At 40.7% G+C, this 19,728-nt stretch overlaps 1 protein-coding gene across 9 annotated transcripts in view; it reads left to right on the forward strand.

Moving 5' to 3' along the window:
* Window positions 1-2,432: 2,432 nt before the first annotated feature.
* Window positions 2,433-19,728, forward strand: part of LOC135220608 (cyclic AMP-responsive element-binding protein 1-like) — an 81,977-nt gene continuing 64,681 nt past the window's right edge. For 8 of the 9 annotated variants that reach the window (XR_010315733.1, XR_010315732.1, XM_064257904.1 and 5 more), the window contains exon 1: window positions 2,433-2,555. The gene's annotated coding sequence lies outside the window, so the exon portion shown is untranslated. The remainder of the gene's footprint in view (window positions 2,556-19,728) is intronic. The other variant, XM_064257908.1, reaches the window with a different exon arrangement.

Below are 19,728 nucleotides of genomic sequence, written 5' to 3' on the forward strand. Positions count from 1 at the left end.
CAGAAGTGAGGGAAAGTGCAGAAGTGTGGTGTGTGAATCAATCAAAAGACAGTGAAAGTGACAATCAATACTCAGTAAAATTCCCTCGTGCCTATAGACTCGTAATTGCAACAAGTGCCTTTCAAAGAATTAAGTTTTATCAGTCCAAGAGCCCAGAATAAAGATATAAGGTCACATCAATTTTCATTTCACTTCCAAATTATAAACCTTTTAGCTAATTCCAGATCAAGAGCTTTCAGCAAGGTAAGAAGTCTAATTCTCCAAAGTATAGCCTCCAAGTTGGCGCACATTACCTTAGAGCTGTGTGCGAAGAGTTAGTACTGCCACACACACACACACACACACACAACACACACACACACACACACACACACACACATACAACACATATATATATATATATATATATATAATATATATATATATATATATATATATATTATATATATATATATATTTATATATCCCATCATCTATATATATTAGATACACACACACATATATCTATATATATATATATATATATTATATAATATATATATATATATATATATGATGAATAAAATAATCTTCCTTATCATTATGGTCTCAGCATGCTACTATCATAACACGTAGTAAGAGCCCCAGAACTCACTATCATCTGTTTGTTATTTATTATCTACGCACGGCAAAGTAGTCCCATGTGTGTCCTGACAGGTGATACAAGGCACTGTACCACTTTTTGGCTACGTCTGATAATTAAGCCTTGTATTCTATTTAGATGATATGGAAATAACTTATCTCTGCTACATCTCATTTACTAAACTAGAGGGATTGCGTCATATCTCTCTGAATCTTGTAAATAGCCTTCCAGTTAGAAATAAAATCCGTTATATAGCAGGCCGGCGAGAATATGGAAACCTCTGAGAGTTCTAATGGAGATTAGCAAATAATTCGATAAGTCTTTTCTTAATAATTGAGTTAATTTGTTAATTTCCTCCTCAAAAACTGTGGGTATTTGTCTATTGTTTAAGAAAACTAACTGACAATTATTAATTATTCCGTCATCCAGTAACATAAAATGAAATATCATATAAATGATTACAAACCAAATCATTCTGATAATTATCAGGAGAAAATGAACGAAATATAATGAATTATGATGAAACGTAAGATTCTCCGCGGAGGAATACATGCAAGGTGCGGGCGGGATGGCAGGCTGTTCCACCACACACAATAACTATATGCAAAGATTTAGTAATGTTTTCGTTTTTTGACAGGAAACTAAGAGCAACCAGCATATTAGCGACGGCAAACCAAGAATTATATATATATATATATATATATTATATATATATATTATATATATATATATATATATATATATATAGTGTCATATAATTAATCATCTACATCACAATGGGAACTCCGTGCAATTTTCTTAATCATAGATGTTTGATTTTAATTTTTGCTTTAATCACTTAATTGAAGCACTGTAGCCAAAGGTAAAAATAAGATTTCGTAGAAGAGCAGTAAATTTTTGTCTGCATTGGCAGTGTTTATATATCGAATAGTGTTATTAACTCTTCTATGGTTAGATAGTTAAACGGAATTTAAAGGAGAGGTCGTGTTGTAAACTTTTAATGAACTTTTAATGACCAGTGATTGTTGAACATCCAAGGAAAGGTCATGTTGATTTATTTAGATTAAGTCAGCCATATGTTAGCCCTTCATAAAAGGTCAGTTCTGTGATTTTCTTTACAAAATATAGTTTGGTGGAAAAGTACAGACGTCCAATTTTTAATTCTCTTGATTGCTGAATCACAGCTGTGTTAATTACATTATATATATATATATATTATATATATATAGTATATATATATCTATATATATATATAATTTGCTCATTGAACAAGAGATATATTAAATAAATAGCCTGATCATGAACGCATATGAATGATTACTATGTTATTTTCATCCATATGTAATGACAAATCAGAAACAAATGTCGCCTTTCTTGCCTCTTTTTCTTGGTTAAGTTTTTAAACAAATATGTCTTACGGATACGTATCTTGTAACTTTATTGTTTTCTGTGATGTTATAGTACCGAATGGCACAATCTAGCAAGATAAAGTTGTTCGCTCAACAGCAAAGTTTTTCTTTGTTAAATTTAGTTGTAAAGACGGCAAAACAGTAGATTATAAATTGGTTCATCTTTTACAAATAAAATATTGTAAAGTTATTTGAATTCTGAACTAATAATTTATGTATTATGCATAAAATTGTTGGCAAGCTATGCACTGGACACACATTTCATTAACACCAGACTTAGTGAGCGACATCAAGGTGTTGCAGACAAATCTAAAAATAAAAGTAGGATTTCAGTGGGAATCACTACACGAAGTGAAGTTTCTCGGTGTGTGAGGTGGCACAGGAACAATATTGTGGTTAGTGGGTGAGGGAGGCGGTCCGGGTGCTGACGCTGTGTGACGGAGCTCTGACGTGGACTGACGTAGACGTCTCATCTTCCAGTAAGAGTGAGAGTTGAGCCTGGCGGAGCGACGACGTAACACCAGGTACGTCCCCGACCCCCCTCTACCCCCTTAATACCCCCCGTCCTCACCATCATCATCATCAACAAGTTCCCGCCAACATGTCATCGTAGGCCTATAGCAGGAAGTGATATGTTGGCTGTAGATGGTAATGGCCGCCATGCTGGTGTTAGCTGAGAGATATGTTGGAGGAGAGACCCCTAATGATGCTCCCCCTCTTACCCTGACCCCCGCTGCTGCCGTTTGCATGTTGTGTAGGATGTTGTCATGAGTTCGCCAGAGGAACTACGTCTCCTTTTGGTCTTCTCATTATTCTGTACAATTATGACGGACGTTCATTGGGATTTAGGTCAATAAAGGCGACCTCGCAATTCCAGCGGGAATTGTCCGTAGGACGTGACTCATGTCGACTCACTGGAATGTTTGGCTTTTGGCATTTCCTCCAGAACGATCGCAGTACCCAGAGGCACAGAGCCAAGACTTGCTAGTAGTGGGCCTCAGGGTAGATGACACTAGGATATACCAAGCTAGGCAGATACACGACGTAAACAATGAGTAGTACCTAGGTCCCCGATGGTGCGTTGCTTTCGTCTTGAAACTGCTCCTTCGTAGGCCGACGTTGGCAACCCGGGTTATGGTAGGCGCAGGAGACCTTGGGAAGAATCTTTGACCTTTTCTCTGGGAAACTTGTTACGTGTTGCCATAGTGTTTGTGGTATTAACAAGTCTTATTATCTTGTCATTCAATTTGGTTCTGGGATAGAAAGCTGTGAGTAGGCTGACCCTTATAGACTACTAATTCTACTAGGTTAGGCGTGGAGGTAATATAGGTATAGTCTCTTACAGGTCCTATGTAAATAAACAGCCATACCATTGGTAGACATTCACATTGTTATTCTAACAGCCTGCTGTTGAAGTAACATTTTTCTTGAAAGACACATTACTGAATAATTTGAAATTTGCTAGCTAGCATCACATCTAATGTAGAGGGTCTCTCCCCCTCCCCCGCTCTAGGGAATTTGGATTGGTAAACCTAGCAATAGGAACAACTGCACAGCTTATTATGCACCTTGGAAATTGAGTTTTCCTATAATTTTAGTATTGCCGATGAAGGAGGAGGTGGTGTTTATAGGTAGGCAGTCAATTATTATTAATCTCGCATCTTGATCGGGGACCCTTTGGGAATGGATTTTTGGATGGGGCAAAACAAGAAGAGAGATCGGACTTCTTATTGGTGTGATGGCCACCCTGGAATGGTTCCTTGCATACGCAAGGCATATGGGAACCATATGTTCAAGAAGTGATTGACTTAAGGAATTCTATTTTAAAAGGAACTATAATTAGTATAACACTGCACGTGCAATAGCATTCTAGGATGTCCAGCATATCAGTTCTCAGGTTAATTACAGTCGATTGCCAAAAATTAACAATAAATTCTTGATAACTAAAATCTATAAAAAATAAATTAACATGTTAGCCTATGGTAAGAAGCCGTGCAGTCACATTATAATAGTTCTACATTGGATTTGTTGGGTGGGTTCAATTATATAAAATGAGTAAAAAAAAAAAAAAAGCAATAACCTAATCTTGTTTAGGATGCCTAGTCTTTTGCCAACCTTGGTTTGTTATCCCAGACACCAATCCCCTCCTTCTGAACAAACGGTAATGCTTCACAGTGATGGTCTCTGCATTGTTTATTTAAACTTAATTTCATCATTATCAGAGTAAGCCATGGTAAACTATTGAATTGCTCATTTTGTGATATTGGGTATGCTCTCCTGGTTCATATAGTAAAGGACAACTGTGTTAAAATGTAATGGTGCAAGTTGCACCAATCTGCGCAAATAAGATTAGTCAGTATGGATGAGAATTTGAGCAGTCACTGAAAGTTGTCATAGTGTAAGCAAAGTAAAAGTAATTTTAAACACCAAATAATGTCTCTGTACTGCGTATAGTATCTTAATGTTCCCAGCTGGTGACCATAGAGACTGTAAACTTGGAGCTATGTATAAGACGTCTCTTTTGAAATAAGGATTATGTGATTGCACCTATAAGACAATAGGCATTGTTCAGTGATTGAAATCAGTGAGTGAACTGGGCCATTAACTCCTCAGGGAAACTGAAGATAAAGCCCATCTTTTGCCTTACGTAACTTATATGAATAAAATTCATGAATACTGTACAATTATTATTTATGTACCCTTTGACCCAATAACATGAATTCAGTGTAATCTAGGGTAGGCTAGTTAGTGTAGAGTGCCAACTCAAAGCTACTGCATTGTAATCTAACCTAGGCTTCTTGAAAAATGTTTTAATTGTTTGGTCGTTTCTAGTGATGTAGTGATCAGGGTCTTGTAAGGTAACTGATGGATATGTATCCCGGGGGACACATATCCACATGCCCCTCGTATGGCTAAAATTGGTGATTACTTAAAACCCCTCTAAAAATGCTTAGAACTGCCTATGTTGATAGTAAAATAAAAATAAAAAAAATCTCTAAAAATGCTTATACCCAAGTATTTTAATAGTTTTGTCACAAGAAGTGCATTTAGTCATGAATATGATATGAAAAGTCAGTAATTTGTGAATATTTCTCAGTGAAAAATACTGTGACTAGGCAAGTCCGCGAATAGCGGAGGTCGACTGTATTTACATAAGGCTTCTGTAGAATATTAGGCCTAGGTTATGCGTATTAGTGTTTCCCCATCAGGTCGTCTTTACACACGTAAGATTACTGTAAAGTTAACTTAATCTGACACCCAGATCTAACAAGTTGCTTAAAGTTGGGGAAAGTAGGAAAATACATTGTAGGATGAGCTTGGAAGATTTTGAGGTTCACACAATGGACTAGCATAGTTGGTAAGGATGGTTTTCAGTGATAAAATATACATAATGTATCACAGTTGAAGTTTGTCACTAATGCAGGATTCTAACCTCAGTCAGTATAATCTTGTTTCTGTTCATATTTAGTATACAGAAGAGGTTAATCAGATAAGATTTAATTAAGACAAATATTTTGTTATTAAGAGGCTTGAGGTGTACTATAGATTTTGGTTGCAGCAGAATATAGTGGTTACTATAAAAAAATTTTATTTTGGTTTACAATTCATAGAATCATATTTATAAGCTTCCCTTTTATGCTGTCAAAGGATATATTTTACCAATGAAAGTAACACTTGGTTGGACTAAATGTTGACTGAATCATACACTTTCATTTATTCAAATGTGTATATATATCAAAATATAATATTTTGAAGAATACATCTCATATGTCAGGACTCAAGATGAAAGTCAAGCAGCTGCTATTTCTCTCTCTCTCTCTCTCTCTCTCTCTCTCTCTCTCTCTCTCTCTCTCTCTCTCTCTCTCTCTCTCTCTCTCTATATATATATATATATATATATATATATGTATATATATATATAATATATATATATGTATAATGCTTATGCATAGCATATGTGTACTTTGTAATTTATACAGGTGTCCCCTTTCACATCTCAAATAAATGTCACCCTATCCGTGAGTTCTGTTACCTTTATAATGGGCTGAATAAGACATAGTAGATGCGAGTTGGAAACAGAGGCTTTCCTTCTTCACCACTGCTCTATTTCCTTGCCAGTTATAGGACATTCATTCTTATTTGGAGTTAGTGTTTGATGTCATTCTATTTATATTCTCTCAATATTTCCTCTATTCCACCCATACTCAGTAGGGACTTTATTGTATGGAAATCCTTTCTGGAAGTGAAATAGGCTCTGTGTGCCAGTGCAAGATATATTATGGACCATAGAGGAATTACATACAACTTTTTGGCTTACCTAATGCTGCCTGTTCTTGGTAACAAGTAAACCTTTCGCATGTGTCCAGCACAGCCTACAGTTCTGATTGGAAGCAGATGGTGTTGTTGTCTGGTGTGTCAGTTTGCTCTTGTGGTTACCCAGTACTGTTCCAACATATATTGGGCATGGGCTCTGCATTTTAAGCCTGTCATATTTCCCTGGGGATTTCTTAATGAAATTATTCTCCTGGGATATGGCTCATGCTATTTGGATCTTAGGTTTCCAGTTCTTTATTTGGACACTACATGGCAGGATGTGTTTCTCTCTCTCTCTCTCTCTCTCTCTCTCTCTCTCTCTCTCTCTCTCTCTCTCTCTCTCTCTCTCTCTCTCTCTCCAGCATACCTTCTGAGCCTAAACTGTGAAAGAGGATGGGTAAAGAAGAGTAAGTGGAAAGAAAGGAGACAATGGCTCAGGGAGGGGTGCTCCTACAAGAGAGGAGCCTTTGAATTGTCTTCTCTTTTTTACCGAATTTATTTTTATAGGCGCGGGCCAGGTATTTATTTACTTTTGACCTGTATGAGTCTATGAGAACTTTATACCCCAGTATTGTTTTATTTTTCTTCCCTAAGGACTCCATCGTGACAACTCCACCGCAGGGAAATCTTCCCTCAAGATCCTCGAGAGATAGAGGAACAGTTGACCCTTGGGATTCGCTAGGGAAAGGGACCAAAATCCCCTGTGAATACTTGACACCCCTCTAAAAATGCTTATAACTACCTTTTTTGATAGTTCAAATAAAAAAAAAAATTCCTGACTGTTTTAATAGTTTTATCATGAGAAATATATCTAGTCAATAAAATATGAAACTTCAGTAATTTGTGAATATTTCTCTGAAAGATTCCATGATTAGGCAAATTTTCTGTGAATAATGTTATGCGTTTTATAGAAAAATCGGCGAATAGGTGGGACACAAGCAAATAGCCAGCGATCGACTGTCGTTTAGACTCATTCTTCTTTAGACCCAAAACTGAAGGGGGGAAGCACTTCCACATTTATCCCTCCCCACTGAAGGACCTAGGCAGCGTGCCTTTCTTTAAGTATCATACAGTGGAACCTTGATTTTTCATATGTAATCCATTCCAGAATGTCCCATGACGTCTGAAACGTACAAAATCTGAAACTATAATTCTCATAAGTAATGTAAATCAGACACCCAAAAATATGCAGTAGTACCTCAGGATACGAAATTAATCCGTTCCGAAGCGGCTTTCGTAACCTGATTTTTTCGTATCTTGAACCACATTTTACATGTAAATTGCCTAATTTGTTCCAAGCCCTAAAAAATCACCCCAGTAAATTTTATAATAAAGCTAAATTGACCAACAAACAATGAAATACAACAATTTGGACCATTCAATACCTAACTGAAACCACATATACTACTAAAATGTACTAGTACATACGTATAAATAAAGTGTATTAGTGTACATGGTACAAGAAATACTGTATGTATAGGGCTGATGCCTTTGTATAATAAGGCGCCCTGTGAGGTTATTTAGACCTGCGATAATTTTACGCTAAGGTCGGTTGGTTATGACTTTCCATTGTCATTGGAGTGTCTTGGATTTCTATGATAATTTACGAAGTCAGTATCTTCTTTGGTTATGACGACGGAGATGTTTTAACGCATGATGATAATTTCTAAGTTCATTCAGTATCTTCTTTCTGATGTGAGGTTTCTAGTAGAAAACACAGTACAAAAATATCTCTATTCTCTGAGACTACATGATGAAGATCAGATAAAATTGGACAGGTCTTCCAATGATGATGGCTGATTGAATTCTCTTACAATCTGGTTTACAAATCATAAAGGAAGCAGACAGTAGCTCGAGCATACGAACATACACACGGATGACATAGATTACAAGTCACGTAGGAAGCAGACCCGTCAGGTTTGTTTCTTGAAATATATAGGGCTGATACCTTTGTATAATAAGGCGCCCTGTGAGGTTATTTAGACCTGCGATAATTTTACGCTAAGGTTGGTTAGTTATGACTTTCCATACTCATTGGAGTGTCTTGGATTTCAAGGATAATTTACGAAGTCAGTATCTTCTTTGGTTATGACGACGGAGATGTTTCAACGCATGATGATAATTTCTAAGTTCATTCAGTATCTTCTTTCTGACAGGTCTTCTAATGATGATGGCTGATTGAATTCTGACTTACAATCTGGTTTACAAATCATAAAGGGAGCAGACAGTAGCTCGAACATACGAACATACACACAGATGACATAGATTACAAGTCACGTAGTCCGTTTGAGTTATAGGTCACTGTGGTTGTCTCAAGCAGGAAGCTTGGACAACCGTTTACAAAAATGAATGACCACAGATGACGGCAAACTAAGCACTGACTGATTACAACACGTCATCTTAGCCTACTTTATTATATCTGGTCTGATCACATTCCTGCAAGCCAACTGGTTGACCTCTTGGATCACTGGTTTTAATTAATCATAGTTTTAGTTTTTATATATGGAATAACATATATTATATTATGTAGCACTTACATATGTACATACGTGTGTAGTAAAATGTGGAACCTTACCTTTTGAGTGAGGCGATCTCCGAAAGTGGTGACAGGGGAGGACGACAAATGGCAGAAAACATGAACACTTAACTTTACAAAACATTAAAAAATGACAGGTAACATTAACACTAAACTTTACGAAACACATTAACAAATGGCAGAAAACGTTGACACTTAACTTTACAAAAAACTTATAATTAATTTTTTTTTTTACATTTTTCTTTTTTCTTATATATATATATATATATATATATATATATATATATACATTATTTTTTTTTATTTATTTATTTTTTTTTTCTCACCACCGAATGGATGCCAGTCCATTTACGGAATTTATCAAACTACCCCCGAGAAGCCTTGAAGTCTGGGGTTGCTGTTGATATCCCTTCTCCGTTGTCTTCGGCCTGGGCAATCAGATCAGCGAAAATAGCGCTGGCCCTCTGGCAGATTGCTGTCTCGGTTATCGTATCGCCAGCGATTTCTTTGTCCTAAATCCATAGAAGAAGCAGTCTCTCCATCTCATAATGCATTTGGCTCCTCTTGTTGGACAAAATAGTCACGCCCTTGGAAGGTGTAGCTGCTTTGATGGCTTCCTTCTGCTTAAGAATATTGCCTATCGTTAACGGATGTCGGCCGTATTCCTTAGCGATCACACTCAACCGCATGCCAGCCTCATACTTCTTGATAATCTCCATTTTTGTCTCCATAAAATGCATCTTCTTTCTGTGAACTTCAGCAACTTTCTTGGGACCCATGACTATACGTACATAATTAAGTTACTTATTAAGTTCTCACACAACACGATAAAGTACAAAGCGAAATCACTAACACGAATTTATGTTAACAAACGAAATCGTATATGAGCGAACGAATTCTGTGTGCTTACAATAACGATGCTGCTACGGAGTGACTGAAGAACGCCTTTACATAGATGCACAATGAGAGAGATGCTGACCAATAGGAGAGCAGGATCTTACGGCAGTGACTAGCATCAGGTACCAATGGGAGGATGGTGGCGAGTCTACTCAAATGGCGGCACGCGAGTTTTAAAGTTGTTTTCGGTGGTCCGGGCGATTCTTGGGACTTTACAGCAACAAACTTTCGTAACCTGAATTATTTTCAGGGGCAAAAAAAAAATCTTCGTATTTGCTTTCGTAACTTGAATTTTTCGTAAGTTGGGACTTTCGTATGTCGAGGTTCCACTGTATTTTGAAAAATATGTTTTATAGAGATTAAATACAGTTTTATGTGCAGAAAACAATGAGATATGAATATAAATGACTAATGAAATGGATGAATAAACACTTTAACACCACCCTTACCTTTATGAAAGACTTGTTAGCATATGGAAGATGGAGAGGAGAGGTTAGCGTTTGGAAGGGGAATCCCCCTCCGGAAGGACTTCAGGTCTCAATAACCTATCCGGGGTTCATTCTCCTCTTTCATTTTTACTGCCACTATTAGGGCTTACTTCTCTTCTTTGTTTCTTACTGGCGCAAGGACAAGCTTGAGGTCACTTGACCTCTGTAGCAGAACAAAACTGTTCTGAGACTTGTTTCTGGCATATCTAAAATTTTCCTAAAGGGAACATGGCATTGTCCTTAAAGATGTTGGTGACAGAGCTTAATCACTGAAGTAGGCACATTATGTATGCCCATTTGCTTTCTGAATTTTTCAAACCAGCCTTTGCTATCCTTAAATTCACTAATAGCAGCACTTGTAGGCATTTTCTTATTGAGATTGGCATGCTACACCCTCCAACTTTTTGCTAAAAGTTCTATCTTAAAATCTATAGTGTTTCTTGCCATTGGAACTTTATTTGGCCCCATGATGGCTTATTTAGTAGTTGCACTCCAATAAAAAAAAAACACACAAACAAAAGCAGAATGGGTCATGAGAGAATGCGGGATGCTTTGTTTGGGTGCTCAGTGACTAGGCCCTGGAAGGAGCATTTCTGGATGTACGAAATCAAAGAATTTTTACAAAACAGGAGTCAAAATTTGATAAGAAAAACTATGAAAACCAGGGTCACCATCTGTCCTTCCTCCATCCCCCGGCCAACCATGCCATTTTCACCAAACTTCATAAAATGTACACAGAAACTAACTTTTTCACAAATTTTGCTTAATGTAACGTACTGTTTTATTACTTTACACTCTTTGTTTAACTTTTGAACACATCAATAATACGAAAAAATGTGAAAAGGGGGACTTTTTGGGTTGGCTGGAATGAATTATAGCTTGATTCCCTTTATTTCTTATGGGGATATTTGTTTCATATTTCAAACAAATCGTATTTCGAACAGCCTTTTGGAACGGATGATGTTCGAAGTCAGAGGTTTTAAAGTATATACTACTGTAATAAAGTATGAAGTCATATGTAAATTTAAACTCACCTTTCAAGGAAACTAATGAATTTTACACTAAATACAATGTTTTTTATGTGTCACCATGACAGGACACTAGGTTGGTGATGGCATTGGAGTAATTTTCTTAAGGAAGTACAGTAGTACCTCGAGATACGAAATTAATCCGTTCCGAGGCGCCTGTCATATCATGAGTTTTTCGTATCTTGGACCACATTTTAATGTAAAATGGCTAATCCGTTCCAAGCCCTCCAAAAACACCCCAGTAAATTTCATAATAAAGCTAAATTGACCTATAAACAATGAAATACTACAACAATTTGGACCATTCAATACCTAAATTAAGAATAAAAATGCAAAACCTGTAAATAAAGTGTATATTAGTGTACAAGAAATATTATTACTGTAACGTAAAATGTGGAAGCTTACCTTTCGAGTGAGGCTATCTCCGAAAGTGGCGGCAGATGAGGAGGAGGACAAACTTTAGATACGTACACTTAACTGTACGAAACATAAAAAATGTCAGAAAAACAAACAAAACTTTACAAAACACATTAACAAAACTGTAACACTTAACTTTACAAAAAACTTAAAATAAAATTTATTTTGTCTTTTTTTGATTTTACATTTCTTTTTACATTTTGATACTTTACGTAATTTCAATTTCTTCACCACCGAATGGATGCCAGTCCGTTTACGGAATTTTTCAAACCACCCATGAGAAGCCTTGAACTCCGGGGTCGCCGTTGATGTCCCCTCTGCCGTCGTCTTCGGCTTGGGCAATCGAATCGCCGAAAAAAGCGCTGGCCCTCTGGCAGATTGCCATCTTGGTTATCGTATTGCTATCGATTTCTTTGTCCTCGATCCATACAAGAAGCAGCCTTTCCATTTCATTATGCACATGGCTCCTCTTGTTGGACAAAATAGTCACGCCCTTGGAAGGTGTAGCTGCTTTGATGGCTTCCTTCTCCTTAAGGATGGCGCCTATCGTCGACGGATTTCGGCCGTATTCCTTAGCGATCACACTCAGCCGCAAGCCAGCTTCATACTTTTTTATTATCTCCATCTTTGTCTCCATAGAAAGCATTCTCTTCTTTCTGTGAACTTCAGCAACTTTCTTGGGAGCCATGACTATATGTACTGTACGTAATTAAGTTACGTATGTAGTACGTATACTAATTAGGTTCTCACAACACGATAAAGTAGCACAACGAAATCACTAACAAATTTACGATACAAAACTAAATCATTGGACCGAAAGAATGCCACATATGTACAATAAAGCTTCGGGTGCGAAGTGGCCGAGCGAAGGAACGCCACCACGTAAGATGCATGATGGGAGGGATGCTGTCCAATAGGAGAGAAGCATCTCATCAGGAACCAATGGGAGAGGAGGAGGATGGTGGCGAGTCTACTAGAACTAAGATGGCGGCGCGAGTTTCAAAATTGTTATCGGGCGAATCTCGGACTTTCAGAAACCTTTTGTATCTTGAAAACTTTTCGTATGTAGAGCAGTAAAAATTTTCGTGTCAGCTTTCGTATCTCGAGTTTTTCGTAAGATGAGCCTTTCGCATCTCGAGGTACCACTGTAATATATAGTAGGATTGCAAGTCCTTTTTATTCTTTCTTCATAAATGACTTGGTAACATATAATAGAATCTTGAAGGCTTCTCTCAACTTTAGCAAATCAATCCATTCAAAAGAGACCTTTCTTTGTCAATTAACACATGCCTCTGCTTTTTGTTTTTTTTTTCTCTCGTAAACTTTTGCTTTGGCTCCTCTTCAATTCCATCTTCTTCTGCTCTTTTTCTCTCTTCTAGAAGGCAATTAAATCTTCTGCCATAAGCTGTACATCTTGCACGTCTATGAATTCGTGGATATCTGTCTCATAAATTTCTAAATCTAAATTTCCAAGTGTCAAGATCTTTTTAATAATTTGCACAACTTTTTCATCCTTATTGAAACCTTTAAATGAGTTCACATATACTTCTAGCATATTTTTCCAAATTTCATTGATACACTTTCTTTACCTCCTTCCATGGCCTCCCAATGTTCTGAACTCTTTCTCCTCATTGTCTTTAGCCTGAACAGTTTGAGTAAACATATTCCGAAGATAATAGGCCTTGAACTTAGCCATGGGTTGTATAAGAGAAGTTATATTTGGTGGCAGAAACACAACTTTTACGTTCTCATTAATATCTCCGATGGGTTAAGGGTGGCCTGGAGCATTGCTAATTAAGAATCCGCAGAATTTTCAAGGGGATGTTAATTTCCCTACAATAATCTTTCTCTTTTGGAATAAAGCAATGCACCAACCAGTCTTCAAATAGCAGTGTAGTCATCCATGCTCTCTTTTAATGCTGGTAATCTACAGGAAGCTTATGCTTGCCGATTCTTGCTAATACCCTGGGATTTGCTAAGTGATAAATCATGAATGGCTTGAGTTTATACCCAGCCACATTTCCCCCTAGCAGAAGAGTCATTTGATCTTTATATGACTTAAACCCAGTCATTGTTGGTGCTTCTTTGTGGATGTAGGACCATTGAGGCATCCGCTTCCATTACAGTCCTGTTTTGTTGACATTGAGATTCATTGTGGCAAGTACCTTTTATCAGTGATAATCTTATGCAAAGCACCCTTAAATTTAGTGGCTCCTTTGTCATCAGAGCTTGCTGCTTCACCGCTAATTTTCATACAATGAAAATCATGCCAGTTTTTGAAACAATGAAACCATCCAGAACTTGCTGCAAAAGCTTTGTTCGGGGTGACATTTTTTCTTTAGTACCTCAAAAAGCAAGAGCACCCTTTTTTGAATGTTCCAGAGGCTCAGTGGCATACACTTTTGTATCTGGTCCTTCATCCACATGACCAGTAATTGCTCCATTTCTTCCAAAGGCCCTGTCCTCTTCGTCATAATCATGGAATGAACTGAAGCAGATGCCTTTATAGTGTACATTATCCGTTTCTTGTCCTTAATGATGGTGGATACTGTTGATTATGATAGACTCATCACAAGTGATCACCATGACTGCCTTTCGGGTGGCATGCAGGTTGATAATTTTCATGTTCTGCTCCAAAGTAATGGAATACCTCTTCTTGGCACTACCAGTAGGAATCACTTGGGCATTTGGCAGACACTAATTTGAGTTTTAAACAGTTTATAAGTGTAGTCAAATGCACAAAAATCACACACGAACACTGATCTAATTTGATGATCTTGAATGAGGTCTAGGTCAGAGCAAGAGATACCCACATCCCTGCCTCTCTGGCAAATGTATAGAGGCTGGCCAATGTATCGTATATCGTATGCTCTTGACTGTAAGCAAAATATAAAAATATTTTCAAAATAGTGATGTCAGTATCGCAACATAATTTTGAAACCATCGGAACTGATAACCCCTTGCAAACTTGCTTTATTGTAAAATGAAACATTGTAAATTTGTTCCGACACCATCTACTTACCTCGAACTACTTTAAGAGGAGAACCTGGGATATCATTCTGGTACCGACCAGAAAAATCTGGTTATCCCCCTCACCAAGCCACTCTGTGGCAGAGGGATACGTGCCCCCGGGGGTCAACGGCCATGCAACCTGAGTCGGGTCGCCAGTGCTTTCCTGGTCACTGACCCGTTAACATGTATCGGCTCATCTCCCGCGGTATCGACCCGATCTTAAACTTTTCCCTTTCTTTTTGGTGTTAGTCTCTCCCTCCCTTGTGTGTGTGTGTGCCCTTCGGAGACCAAGTCTAGTGGGGCCTTCCTGTCCATGTTGGCAGTTAACCCCCACTCTTTGTGTACCAAGTGTCGTGGCAGTCCGTTCTCGCAGGATTCCACGTGCTAGGTGTGTGGATTGGCCCCTTTACAGTGGGTTAAGTTGGCAACGAAGAGGAAGAAGACTAAAAAGGACAAGAGGACAAGCCTCCCTCGAAGAAGTCGTACTTCGCAGAGCCTTTGTCTTCCAGACCATCACCGTCGCCATCTTCTCCCCCGAAGTCTTCCCCCGTCCCCGCCCAGCGTGGGGACCTAGGTGAGTCCATTGCCGGGTCTCTGCCCATTGCAGAGCCTGAAGATGCATTCATTTCTTTACCTGTCCAGGTAATTGCCCTGCCACGGGGAGAAGATCTGTTGAAAGAGGTTTGGGACTGCTTCAAGCTGCAGGGTATGACGTCGGCTGAGATGCTGTCCGCGTGGGCAGCCCGAGGTACTCTGCTTGGTCTACCTGGTCTGGCTCCCCCATGCGTGACAGTAGCCCCCATAGCGGGCCCGAGCTCTGGGTCTGTGGACCCGACCCCTGTGCCTACCAGCTCTACTAGCGTGTTTCCCCCTGCTTCACCGAGGCTCCTGTTCGTGTCCTCGGACGTGTTGGTGTCCCTCCGAGGCAGTGGGAGCTGGCAGGTTCCTCAGAGTGCTAGACCTGGTTGTGGACCGGCACCCCTTGCACCCCTTTCAGATCCCCTCTAAGAGAAGAGGACTTACGTGCTGGGGCATGTCTCCGCAGCTCTCGCTAGACATGGCAGGCCAGCAGTGTGTTCCTCTCCCCAGGGGCAGGGCACCCCCGGTGGCTGTCCCCCCTGTCCAGGCTAGGTTTCAGGCCCTAGCGGCATCCCCCGAGCTAGACCCAGCAAGAAGAGGAAGAAGTTGAAGAGTAAGTTTTCTTCCTCAGGAGTGTCTTTGTTGTTGGACTCCTCTTCCTTGGATGAGGGTCTCCCACAGGAGGAGGTGCAGGGCGAAGAAGCAGCGCCGTGCAAGGAGGAGTAGGGCCTGTTCGGCCTCCTCCTTTTCTCACCGTGGCTCCCGCTTGCCCTGTTGATGAAGCGGTGCTATGATAGGAGGGGTAGGCCATGTTTGGCCGCCTCCTCTTCTCACTGTGGCTCCTGCTTGCCTTGTTGTAGCCATGACCGGACGGGTCGGAGTAGGGGCGGTAGCTGCAGTGATGGGTTGCACCGTCACTGGCCGGTGGTCCCCTTGGCATTCACCCGCACATGTGGCCCTCATTTCCACAGGTGGGGTGCCCGTCGGCCTTTCCCCCTCTGATTCCAGTGGTCCCAGTGTGTCTCATGATGGCCGCTCGGACCATGTAGGCCTCATCGGTGGGCAACCCCCCCCCATCCGCTCCCTCCAGGAGGCACTCCCAGTTCCGCCGGTAGCCCCCAGAGTGAGCTGGCCTGCCTCACCAGCGTACACCCTGCCGCCTGAGGCGTTGGCCTCTTGGGTCTTGGAAGATGATGAGGTCGAAACCTTTATCCAGTACGGGCTGCAGAACGCCTTAGAAGGGCAAGGCACGTCCGACGAGGGATCTACATACAGGCGGGTCCTAGCCCTCGTCCAGAGCAAGAAATGCCTGGCAGACCCAAGTCCTCCCCCTGACGCCAAGAGGTCCTCCTCGGTGGATTTTCTTATGGTGTGCCCAAAAGAAGCCAAACCTTCCTTGAGCCTCCCTCCAGCTAGGAGCAAGGCTCAGGGCCTGGCCCACGTGGACTAAGTAGTAGCAGGGCCGAAGAACTCCCTGCGGTCCCACGGGTCCCTTAAGCTCCTCCCGGTGGTCAAGGCCAAGCAGAGGAGATGCTACGCTCCGGAGGGCATTTCTTCTATCCCCAAGTCCGTTTAAGGTAATACTTCCCTCGCTCCAGGCATTTCGGAGGAGCGACTCCTGGCGGGGTCAGTCTCTTTCTCACAGCAGGAGGTCATGGAGATGGAGACCACGGCTTGGGCGGCTGTTTACGCGACTTTCTGGCTTGACCTGGGGGGGGGGGGGGGGGGGGGGGGGGGGGGGGGGGGGGGGGGGGGGGGGGGGCAGTGGCCAGGTTTGCCATCAATCACAATCTGAAGGACAAGGCCGAGTTGGCTCAATTCAAGGAGCTGGTCCTGTCTGGAGGCAAGGCCATCAACTACCTGAACACTCAGTCGGTCACCCAGTGGACTAACTGGGTTCTCTGCAGGAGGGACACTGCTGACCAGATTGCCCAGAAGGCTTCCGGACAGGGAAGCTAAGCTCTTAAGGAATGCCCCGATTACTGTGGAATCCCTCTTCCTGGAAGCCCTTGTGGAGGAGACCCTGGAATGTTGGCGCAAGGCAAGCCAGGACTCCATCGTTTATGGGACCTCCTCCTTCAGGCACCCTTCCCAATATAGGGCACAGGACGCTTCCCGCCCTAAGCAGCAACACAGATACGGGGGCGCAGAGCTCCTCGGCTAATTGAGGAACTGCTCTGGCAGTACTCACTAGTAGCTTGTCTGCAGGAAAGACTCTAAGCTACTATACAAATCCACATGCCCAGACCCTTCATATAAATCCACATGCCTGGCCCATTCATCTAATTTATCTATTTACCTTAAGAGTATGACAAAATAAAAGAAGACTCGCCCATCTCTGGAACAACTGCACGTTTGTGGTGCAGAAGTTGTATCCAGTGAACTTGTGCCCAGTCTGATACAAATACCTGGGTATTGTTGTACCTTATAAGTCGTAATTTGATTATAATAGGTTTGTATTAAGCATTTCCACAGGTTTATATAGCGTTGAGAAGAAATTTTGTGTTTTTGTGTGTTTTATCCAAGAGAAATATCAATTATAAGGGGGGGGGGGGAGGGCTGGAGTCTTCTGAAAAATAACCAAAGGATGGTGGCTGAAGGCGACCCAAGTCATACTTCACCTTAATTCCACTGGTTTGACTTTTTGTTTAAAGAAGAACATAAAGGATTGTGACACCTAACATTTCCAAAGGATCAGAACTCTCTCAGTCAAAACTTGTCTTGAAAAGAACTTGGCCTCTTCACCGCTCTTTCTGTTAAACCTCAGGTACAACCATGATATTGCTTGGAAGGAATTCATGTGTGGAAGTAGAGAAGGTAATTTCTTCTGTGCTAAACATCTGGAGTGTATTGTGGTACTTTTCTCACCCAGAATCAATGGTGGGGGAACTTATAACAGAATTGTCACTGTCAAGACTATTTTTGTACTTGGGGGGGAAAGTAAGTGCTGAAGCTTCATGGTGTCTCAGAAAGTTCAATATGTTGAAGGTTGCAGATCTTCCTTGATTCTCATTTGTTCCATAGTTTACGGTGAACACTCAGGTCCTGACAGTTCTTGATGAGAGATTTGCAAGTTTCTTGAGTGCCTCTACCTTTAGACTTCACCATTGAGGATTAAGGTGAGGTGCTTTCATGCCTTATGAGAGTTTGTCAGTACATTCTGCATAGGACCAAGCATTATAGAAACTGACCGAAAACTTCATGAGTTGATAACCAGACACATAGGTTGCCTGGAGAAGGAGGCATTCCACAACCTGGGGTGAGATCCCACAAAGTCTGGGTATGGTATCATCTCGTACTTTATAAGCAACTTCTTTGTGGCAGAGGTAGTAATGGTAAATGTCCCTCACTGCCAGTCTACTTTAAACATTTGCCTGAGGGGCATTACCCACAGGTCCTTCGTCCCCTCCATTGAGCAGAATATCATCTCACTTAAGGGGCTAAAGGTTCACTGGTTACTGAAGGTCATGGTGAAAGCATAATGACTTGTTTTCTATTCTCTCCAGCAACTGGAGGCTTTGTGTGTGCAAGCCCAGCCTGATGTCAGTGAATTACAAAATAAAGTGTACTATGTGTCTTTGCATTTTATATGGGACTGTCTGCCCTTCCTTTAACCAGTGCGCCAGGGGTTATAGTATTATCATGTTTGGGTCTAAATCCGGCATCAGTGCTGATTACCAAGCTGACCCTGTTCATTCATGTTTATACGACGTGAGGTTCAGTTTCCGCATCAAACTCAGGTACGTGGGCCAATCAGCCTCTGTACTGAAAATACCACTGTGCACTCGGAGTGATCCTTCCCTTTTGCGTACGTGACTAGGAAGCTGACCATTCTGTGTTCCCAGGACTCGCTCTGTGGGTCCTGCTTGTTCCATCAACAAATGGCTCTAGTTATTTGTTACCGTAAAATGAGCACCACAAGTATTTTGTGCCCAGATACTCAGCTGTAAGCGACAAAGTACAGTTATAACATGCTTGAGCAAAGAGAGAGAGAGAAACCTGTCGCTAACCCAAGCCCCCCCCCCATCCACTTTCCAGACTTGAAACCCCTTACCCAGTTTTAAGATAAACTGCAGTTTTATTAGTTTACAATCATTAGGTCTCTTATCATAATCCCACTCCTAATCAATCTCCCCCATCCCGCATTTATCAACCACTTTGTTAACAAGCTTCAAGATCTAATAACTTTAAGCTATAAAATAGGCGTAACCCAACAAAAGACCGCAGGTTTGTAGGTGATTCTGGAGTAACTGTAAATGATACACAGTATCCATGTATTGGGCGAAGAGTAAAATGTTATTGGTTCCAGTTCTATAGCAAAGGCACGTAACCTGAATGCGATTGTAAGGACCTAGAGTCGACCAACTGAATTTTGATTAGTCTAGTTTTACAGCAAATCCGTGTTTTGAATCATTCGACCGATATT

This window comes from Macrobrachium nipponense, chromosome 2, assembly GCF_015104395.2.
Source record: "Macrobrachium nipponense isolate FS-2020 chromosome 2, ASM1510439v2, whole genome shotgun sequence".
Classification (NCBI taxonomy): domain Eukaryota; kingdom Metazoa; phylum Arthropoda; class Malacostraca; order Decapoda; family Palaemonidae; genus Macrobrachium; species Macrobrachium nipponense.